The following is a 10,562-nucleotide window of genomic DNA, read 5'->3' as shown; positions in this document are numbered from 1 at the left end:
CACACACACACACACACACACACACACACACACACACACACACACACGAGATTAATTAGCACTTTCTTCGGTTCGCTTTACCCACGAGAAAACTCGTGCGTTTTCACGCTGCAATTAAACCATTGATGATTATTGATGATTCTGAATAATTCCTGATAATTTTTGTTGATATTCGACCGTTTTTATAAATCTTAAAGATTATGGTTGGTGGATAGTGACGAATGACGATGAATTATGATGACTGATCGTTAATATAAAAATGCGTTTATTGATATAAACTTCTTACAAAAACAAATAGGGGAATTACTGCGATCGAATTAATAATGTAACTTTTTATTGGTGGAAAATGAAACTTGTTGCGCAATCGAATCAACGTTGTAGATTGTGAGGAGTGTGAAATTCTTCGTTAACACTTTCTTGATTTACTTTTTCGCGAGGAAACTTGACGCGCGTTTCCACGCGCTAATTAGACTTGCAACAGCTGCAGAAGCGCATTCTCTGTGACCGTGCAATGTTATAAGCTGACTTAGCTGACTTAGCTGACTTCTAATCCTGCGAAGGTTACGCGATTTTCACGCTTGTGACCGTGGTGGCTCTATCGAAATTTAGTGTTATATTCCTGGTGGAAACGATAAAGAAAGTGTTATAGATACAGGAGCTAATTATACAGGAAAATAAGCATGTAGTTTCTCAGAGTTAAAACAAGATCGTTAAATAAGGTATGAATGTTTACATGCTTCGGGGTATTAATTGCGCAATTATGAATGGTAACTGCTCACGTGTTTCTCGGACATGGGTCGTAGATGTTTAACAAAAATAAATTTAAGTGATGATTGGTAATTGAAGATTGATGATAAACGATTTATGACTGAAAACTGATTATTGATTATATTTGGTAGTGTACTTTTTATTCATCATCATTTCCAGAGCTTCTGCATAGAATATTGGGTTTTTGGACAGGTATTTTGGATGTTTAACAAAAATAAATTTAAGTAACAATTGGTCATTGAAGACTGATGATTGATAGAAATATGTCAAGATTATATTCATCATAATTTCAAGTTCTGCTTCATACAATATGGGTTTCTTAGGCAGGTACTTTTGATATTTAACAAAAATAAATTTGATTAACGATTGGTGACTGATGACTGATGATTGGTACAAATTTTTCAACTTCATAATGATCATCATTTCAAGTTCTGCTTCATACAATATGGATTTCTTAGGCACGTACCTTTGATATTTAACAAAAATAAATTTGATTAACGATTGGTGACTGATGACTGATGATTGGTACAAATTTATCAACTTCATAATGATCATCATTTCAAGAGCATCTTCATACAATATTAGGTTTCTTAGACAGGTACCTTAGATGTTTGATAAAAATAAATTTGATTAACGATTGGTGACTGATGATTGATGATTGATAGAAGTATGTCAACTTCATATTTATCATCATTTCAAGTTCTGCTTCATACAATATGGGTTTCTTAGACAGGTACCTTAGATATTTAACAAAAGTAAATTTAAGTAACAATTGGTAATTGAAGACTGATGATTGATAGAAATATGTCAAGATTATATTCATCATAATTTCAAGTTCTGCTTCATACAATATGGGTTTCTTAGGCAGGTACCTTTGATATTTAACAAAAGTAAATTTAAGTAACGATTGCTAACTGAAGATTGATGATTGGTACAAATGTATCAACTTCATATTCATCATCATTTCAAGAGCTTCTTCATATAATATTCAACTATCAAACAAACAAATCTACAAACACATACATACTCTACATTAATAACCAATCACTCACGAACGTCATGCACATATCCCTCCTAAAAGGCAGGAAATTCTTCCTTCGGAAACATTACAGCTTCCCTCCATCCTCAACTCGGATGCGCATGAAATCTTAATTTGGCTCCGCTTATCAATATCCACGATATATCGCGATACAGTTGCGCCCCCCGTGAAAGATGCTTTTCCGAGCTTCATTAACCAGCTCGAAGTTTCTCCCGGGCCGCGCAAACGTCGGTCGTTAATTAGCGCAATCGCGGTTCAGGATCAAACAGGAAAGGAGAACGCGAAAACCGATCGTTGATTCATCGTTCCCGTTCACCGATATTATGTAATTATTCTATCGATATTCCGAGACTTCGAGAGTACCTGAAGCTGTTGCCTACCTACGCGGTAAACCAACGGCCACGGATTAGGGGCGTACACACGGAATGGAACATGGCAAACGTTAAACAAACCTCAAGTGGTTTAAACTCCGCCCAAACGATAATATAAACGGGGGATGTTTTGCGAAAATAAATTGGCAAATTTGACGACGCGATAACTTTGATCACTTTGAGTATGTTTGTTATTTGTTGAGATGTGTGGAGAATTGCAGAAATTATAGGGGATGAAGGCTACGAATATTTTTAGTACTTTTGCACATTTTTAGGGATGTCAAGATAATTTTTATTTTGTTTAGATGTCATGTGTAGCAACTTTGCTTGGATAAATTATAGAGCATAAAGGGTAATAATTTTATTTCAGTGTTTTTAAACGTCTTCAGAGATCTCTTGATCATCTCTATCTTGTTTAGATAGCATGTACAACAATGTTGCTTGCACAAATTATGGAATATAGAGGATAATAATATTTGTTCTAATTCTAAACGTTTTCAAAGATGTTAAAATCATCTCCATCTTGTTTCAATGTCATGTGCAACAATTCTACTTGCACAAATTGTGGAATATGAAGGGTAGTAATATTTGTTGTATTTCTAAACGTTGTCAAACATGTTAAAATCATCTCCATCTTGTTCCAATGTCATGTGCACAATATTTGATTCACAATAATTGATTGTGCGTAATTAAATAAAAAAAAATATGTTATTTTCTCCATTTTTTAATTTTTTAATGATCACTGAAGGGGTTAGACGTCATGCTTTCTCGTTCCTGCTGAAATAACGTCAAATAAATATTCAGATGATTTCCACGACCCGTGCAAGGTCACTCCTTAATAAAGGAGTACAACATTGACTCTTACGTCACAAGAGGTAGTCGAAGTAGCATCCGTTCGCTTCGATGCAACCATTCTGTTACCATTTCCGGATTGATTCTATCGCATGCAGTGTTGCGTCGATGCAAACGAACACCCGTTATTACGACGTAAGAACCTTTGTTTTCACGCCTTCGTTTCGTGACGAATGACCTTGTACCGTAAACGTTCGAAATCGTCTCGAGGAACACCAAACGACCAAATTCTTCGTAATTCTTCGTAGTTGCAACGAGAGTTGGATTACCACAAGGAAAGTCCCATCGATACGTCATAACGAGATAAAAAATTTACAGACCTCGCGCACACGCTAGAATTGGAAAGATTGAAAATCAAGCGACAGCTGTTAATATCTTGTAAGGTTATTTTTTGCATTAATATCAATACTACAAGTTTACTACAATTTTTTGTCCTTTATTCTCCTCCTTGACTTCGTTCTCCTTTATTGATTTGTGACGCATTAAGAGTCAACTGTAACGGGACATTTTTTTGGTACTACAGTAAAGTCTCCTTAACACGTTCACTGCCAGACTAATACTTTTGAAAATTTCTACTATGATTAAATTTCGTTTACAGACTATTGGAAACTGCGTAATGAAACATTTATTGTGGTATTTAGTTTTGTAACTTCATCAAAGTTAAAGGATTTCATTTAAATTCATTTTCTGTGACACTTAACTTTCAGAATTAATTTTCGTACATTTTCAGTGAAAAGCACTGTCACCCATATATGGGTGACGTGGCGATCAACGTGTTAAGGGTGTGGACTCCCGTGTCTTGTATGAATTCGTACACACTCACACAGCTCCACATCACTGTATACGTACACGGAACTGCAAGGGCTTGCGTATTGTCCTATTTTTGTCTCGACAATGTAAATTTAAGACCTCTCAATAGTCGTTTCCGCTAGATAAATGTTCAAACTTCTGCGCAAGCTTCTATAGGTAGTATACTTTTGCTTTTTTGTGTCATAATTAACAATATTCAGCAGCGTATGTTAGCTCAGACAACGCGACAGCACTGTCGCACCACCATATTGCTTCTTTTAATCGCGAAATACTGCTGAATATTATTAATTATGACACAAAAATGCAAAAGTATACTACCTATAGAAGCTTGCGCACAAGTTTGAACATTTATCTAGCGGAAAGGACTATTGAGAGGTCTTAAATTTGCATTATCCAGACAAAAATAGGACAATACGCAAGCCCTTGCAGTTCCGTGTACGTATACAGTGGTGTGGAACTGTGTGAGTCCACTCCCTTAAATGTACAAAATTCCCTACGATAAATGCAGAGAAAGCATCCCAATCACTGTGGGGTATACCCCTTGAGGGATTCAGGGGTTCGATCGCCAAGTAGTGTAACATGATCCGAGATCAGATATCTGGATAAGACAATGCTAATACAACGATAAAACTCACAGACATACCCTGATGTTTTTTATATTCGCTGTCCTTCTCTATGTTCATCGTATTCCCCCTCCACTGTTTAAGCTGTGTAACGGGACATATTTATTCTGTTACTACTAGAGGTGTGCGGGATTTCCGAAAATATCCGGGATTCCCGAGAATGTACGGGATCTCGAAAATGTTCGGGATTTCCGACAATGTACGGGATATACACTCGACCTCAAAAAAATAGGGACACTTCTTCAAAACGTCATAACTATGGGAGTTTTCAACCGATTTTCGTGAAACTTCGTCAGGAGTAGTTTTGAAGTGTCCTCTGGGTGTGTGCAAAGTTGCATTGGCGAGGTTTGATGAGAAGGGGTTAATTCACCCCCTTAAAGAGGGCGAGTCGAAAAACGTCACTTCTAAAGGTGCCAGGAGTAATGGAAAGGGTGAAAAAATTAAAAAAACCTTTAGGGCGACTCTCTTTGATGCCCTCTACAAGATGCACCCCTTGAAATCCCTCTCGGACAAACCCACCCCCACAACCTTCCATCCCTTCTAAAATCCACAATTTTTGGACGACGGTCTCGATTTTGGACACAATGCATTCTCTGGACTCCCCTGATCCAGAAAATGTCATCACACATACCGTGCACCCCATAGGCACCCCTTGGGTGAGTGGAACAGCTTTCAAATTTTCAACCCCCTTCGTAAGGGAGCACTTCCACACATCGGAGGGCGATTAAATTCACCATGTTTGTTCTCGATATGTTAAAGATGAATGCCGAAAAGGTCTCGAACTGAAGGGGGGGGGGGGCAGATGTAGAGGTGGTCCACCCCCAAGTGTAAGGGTTGGAACGTTGTCACGTTGCGTGGATACATGTCCAGCAGTCCAGGGCATCGGGCTGACAGTTTTGATGTCTTTTTCCCGCGTGAATGACAATAAAATACGAAAATATCGATTTTTTTTAAATTCGCTTCCTAATTCAGGCCCATCTGCAGGGTGAACGAGCAACCCCACGCTTTCGTTGTCTAATCGGAGCAGATTTGAAAGAGTAATAAGTGGGCCGGACGGAGCCGGCGCCGGCGTTCAGAAGTGCAGCGAGGGCCTGCACCCGTACGTGGTCCGACCAGACCGGACTCCAATTTAACGTGGACTGAGCTATGTGAACTTGGCACCCGACTTTTCAAAAATTAATTTTTTTTTATAGAAAACGATAGCGTTTCGTTTGTACCTGATTGTACCTCCAATAGTTTCGTTAGTACCTCGACCAATTAATAGTTAAAAAAAATTCAAAGAATGGTCAGTATCCGATATCGAGATTTTTTAAATCGGGTTTTCCCGATTCTTTAGAATGGTTTGTACCCGTTTGTACCGCTTTTCGTTTCGTTTGTACCTCAATAGTTTAAATTTTACAAGCAATTGTTGATCCGCGTAAGAGTGAAGTCCGTTAATTTTCAAGATATTTAAAATCTGTTTTTTCACGATTCTTTAGAATCGTTTGTACCCGCCGGAAACGTCTTTCTTTTCGTTTGTACCTCAATAGATGAAAATTAACGCACTTCAATCTTACGCGGATCAACAATTGCTATAAAATTTAATCTATTGAGGTATAAACGAAACGAAAAGCGGTACAAACGGGTACAAACGATTCTAAAGAATCGGGAAAAACCGATTTCAAAAATTTTGATGTTGGGTGCTGACCATTTTTTGAATTTTGTTTAATTATTAATTGGTCGAGGTACTAACGAAATGCTATCGTTTTCTATAAAAAAAAATTAATTTTTGAAAAGTCGGGTGCCAAGTTTACAAAGCTAATGGGCTGACCACGTACAGCTGCAGGCCCTCGCTTCAACTTCTGAATGCCGGCTCCGTCCGGCCCACTTATTACTCTTTCAAATCTACTTCGATTTGACAACGAAAGCGTGATTGAAAAAATCTGAATTTTTGGGTATCTGTTAATAAAGCATTCGCGCATGCGATACCACGAACGGCGTTGGCGTGGGGTTGCTCGTTCACCCTGCAGATGGGCCTGAATTAGGAAGCGAATTTTAAAAAAAAATCGATATTTTCGTATTTTATTGTCATTCACGCGGGAAAAAGACATCAAAACTGTGTCAGCCCGATGCCCTGGACTGCTGGACATGTATCCACGCAACGTGACAACGTTCCAACCCTTACACTTGGGAGTGGACCACCTCTACATCTGCCCCCCCCCCCCCTTCAGTTCGAGACCTTTTCGGCATTCATCTTTAACATATCGAGAACAAACATGGTGAATTTAATCGCCCTCCGATATGTGGAAGTGCTCCCTTACGAAGGGGGTTGAAAATTTGAAAGCTGTTCCACTCACCCAAGGGGTGCCTATGGGGTGCACGGTATGTGTGATGGCATTTTCTGGATCAGGGGAGTCCAGAGAATGCATTGAGTCCAAAATTGAGACCGTCGTCCAAAAATTGTGGATTTTAGAAGGGATGGGAGGTTGTGGGGGTGGGTTTGTCCGAGAGGGATTTCAAGGGGTGCATCTTGTAGAGGGCATCAAAGAGAGTCGCCCTAAAGGTTTTTTTAATTTTTTCACCCTTTCCATTACTCCTGGCACCTTTAGAAGTGACGTTTTTCGACTCGCCCTCTTTAAGGGGGTGAATTAACCCCTTCTCATCAAACCTCGCCAATGCAACTTTGCACACACCCAGAGGACACTTCAAAACTACTCCTGACGAAGTTTCACGAAAATCGGTTGAAAACTCCCATAGTTATGACGTTTTGAAGAAGTGTCCCTATTTTTTTGAGGGCGAGTGTAGAATAATATCTGGGATTTCCAAAAATGTTGTTATTCTTGAAAATTTGAGCAATCCGAATGTACGGGATTTCGAAATTCCGGGAATTCAGAACATTTACGGGATCTCGAAATTCTCGGGAATCCCGAATGCTTTCGGGATCCTGGAAATTCACGGGAATCCCGGATGTATTCGAGATTCTGAAATTCTCGGGATTCCATCCCGATCTCGGGAGGAATTCCCGTCCCGACCGGGATCCCGCACTCCCCTAGTTACTACCCAACTATTTCATCGCCCCACAGCATTTTTCACCATATAATGGGACATGAATTTTGGCTGTTCGAAAATAAAATGATTATCAATCTTAAAATTCTGTGTTTCATAAAACGAAGAACGAAATCCACTCGATTTCCAGACGAAGTGGATACGTTGTACCGAAACAATAACATACCGTGAACACAGCAAGGAAAGTAAACAAGATTTCCAAACGATCGTTTACCTAGCGACGCCGCCAAGAGCATTTTTCAACCGGGGGAATACCTGGTCGATATTACGCCATATTTGTTTTCCTCTATCTGGAGAGGTTGTTTCCTTTTAACCCGGATGTGACGGTCGGCATTAATCGTTACAAATGGATTGTGACGGGGGCAAGAACGGTCCTCGTATTGGATTCGTGGTAAATGACGTCTCATGTTTGATTGAGAAATGGCGTGTCGAATTTTTTCTGCGGTTGCGTGTGAGAATGACGTTTCTCCATCTGCCACGATCAGTTATTTGCATGGAACTGTCAGGTGCGAATCCTCGGCTCGAGTTATTTGTCACTTTTCATCCTATTGGCTTTTTAAACGCAATTGCATGCTTATGGGATTCTATATTTAACGATAGAGGTACTATTTGATGTCACAGGTTTTGTTTAAATACCCATGCTGAAATTCGATTATTTTATTATGTGGTCATATTACTATGTCTTCTCAATTATTTTACTATATTAATGACAGAGATGTTATTTAATGTAATGTATTTTCTGTACATCTTCTTCTAGTGTATAATAATTTTTAAATACTATAATGAATTTCAATTATATTATTATGTTGTCCTATTACTATGTCATCTCAATCATTTTATTACATTATCCTATTAATACTCTTCTTATAAAACAGACAATGTTCATGTATAAAACTCTAACTCTCTAATTTTCTGCGATTATTTGTAAAAATAACATTCCTCCCTTTTCCACGATTAAAAATTTAGTTGTTCAATTAAAAAAAACAAATATACAAATTAAGTAACCTCCTCCCCTCCTAAGTCCGTAAAAAAAAGAATAAAAAAATAGTATTCACATTCCCGAAAAATCGTCAACTGTGTCCGATACGAAACTAAATTAAACTTTAATAAAAAAAAAAGTAACACAAGTGTGAATATCAATAAAAAATTCGTGGAATTATTTCGCAACGAACGTTTACCGTACAGTTAGGCATTGTGCAACAATGATCGTAATTGTACAATTTATTGCTTAGCACTTTCACGATCGCTGACGTGTCCTACGTTCGCAGGAGTCAGTACCCGACTTGTCGTGGTGTTACGTAGCCTCAGTCTAGGAACCTATGACAAAGCACTTGATGTTTTTTTTTTGCTCTTCACCTTACGAGAAAAAGTCCAAGGCTCTTCAACCTGTGAATGATTTCGGTTACGCAACGATTCGTTCTTTTCACGCGCAGGTCTATTCCTCGCTAGATCCACGCGACACTTACCGACGAGTTAAATTCCCAGGATCCGTGTGAATCATTATAACACCAGAGAGAAGAACAAGAGTTTGCAAAATGTCGCAGATGATATCGCCGGAGGAAATGTGTCATTACAAAACTACGAGGATGTTACACTGAAATTTGATGCAACAGGGTTATTATAATTAATAGGAAGAAATTATGATGGGTGTAATTAGTTTAGGGATTTATGCTTGTCTTGGTGTAGAAGCTAGTTTAATTTACGTAGGAAACATTCTTTCCCTGAATGTATCATGTATAAACAAGTTTCTTACGTGTTTAATAATTCGCCTCACAGTTTGATTAAGTTACTTGCAAGGTATGAAATGTCCACGAAAATTCAATCTTCAACAGAGTACCTTCCTATCTAAGTTAACTAGGTGGACTATCTCCTTACTCAATCCTAATTCGTTGTACCCTATCCTGAAGAGGATAAAAAATGAAGGAGCCGAAAATTGATCATCATAAGCATCGACAGAAAACAGCCCTGTAATTTATTATAAATTTGAAATCGAAACACGCGCATATTTGCCAGAAAAAATAGCTTTCCTTAAAAAAAAATTCGGTTTATATCAGTTCCTCGTAATCATTTCCGTGCGCGTCTCATGAAACGACCGAGCCAAGGACGCGCGTCAGAGAACATTGAATTTCCTTAATGATACCTGTTGCACGAGGATCAAAGAAATGCAAATTTGTGGGGCAATAATGGTAGGAGAAAGTTACGTGCACGCTCAGTTTAGCTAAAACTCGCCCGCGCAGAGTAGATCACTATCTCCTCTATACGGGGATAATTAAGCCACTTTTTCCGTTAGTTGCGCGTGCAGGTGTGCGTAGGAAGTCTATTCGCCAGATGGAGGAACGCTAAGTGTTATTGAACGATCGCGTTCCGCTTGTATTCAATACGCGATTTATCGAGTCACGCTTGTTTCTTGCGCGCGTTTCGATCATATTCGGTATTTCGGTTAATGGAGACACGGAAACGAACTGTGCGCAATAACGGAAATGATTGAAACATTGCGAAGAAGTGTAGCAACAGCAGATGGTTGGTCCTCGGTGGTAGAAGGGAATTGAAGGTTCGTATTAGAGGGGCTTAGAAATTGGAAATGAATCCGCTCATTTTTGTAGGAATCTCTATGTGTTAATGATTTATCTAGCAAGATTTATTTCTATTTCTATCGTGATCAATTAAATGACTGGTTTTAAGCCCTTAAGGTATGATTGGAGCTCCAACAGACTGGGAACACAATGTGATGTTTATATTTGGGCCAAAGAATACACCACGAGTCAGGCTCGTGATAATCAACTTTGGGTCGGAAGAATGCTTCAAGAGCCAGGCTCGTGATAATCAGTTTTGGGCCCGTAGAATACTCCACGAGCCAGGCTCGCGATAATCAGTTTTGGGCCCAGACAATATACCACGAGCCGGACTCTCGTGATAATCAATTTTGGGCCCGAAGAATACTCCACAACCCAACCTCCCGATAATCACAGTTTTGACCCGAATTACCCGACCACGAGTTTCACGCGTGGTTATATCTCAATTTTTGTTCAAGTCTCCTAATTAATTTCAGTAAAT

General features: G+C 39.0%; 1 protein-coding gene across 2 annotated transcripts in view; it reads right to left on the bottom strand.

Annotated features, from left to right (window-relative positions):
• Positions 1-10,562, bottom strand: part of LOC128878794 (peroxidase-like) — a 37,036-nt gene that overhangs the window by 22,258 nt on the left and 4,216 nt on the right. The gene's annotated exons all lie outside the window — the stretch shown is intronic.

Source organism: Hylaeus volcanicus, chromosome 6 (assembly GCF_026283585.1).
Source record: "Hylaeus volcanicus isolate JK05 chromosome 6, UHH_iyHylVolc1.0_haploid, whole genome shotgun sequence".
In the NCBI taxonomy this organism is placed as follows: Eukaryota; Metazoa; Arthropoda; class Insecta; order Hymenoptera; family Colletidae; genus Hylaeus; species Hylaeus volcanicus.
Note: the sequence above shows the minus strand (reverse complement) of the source record. Positions and strands in the feature narration are given on the sequence as shown.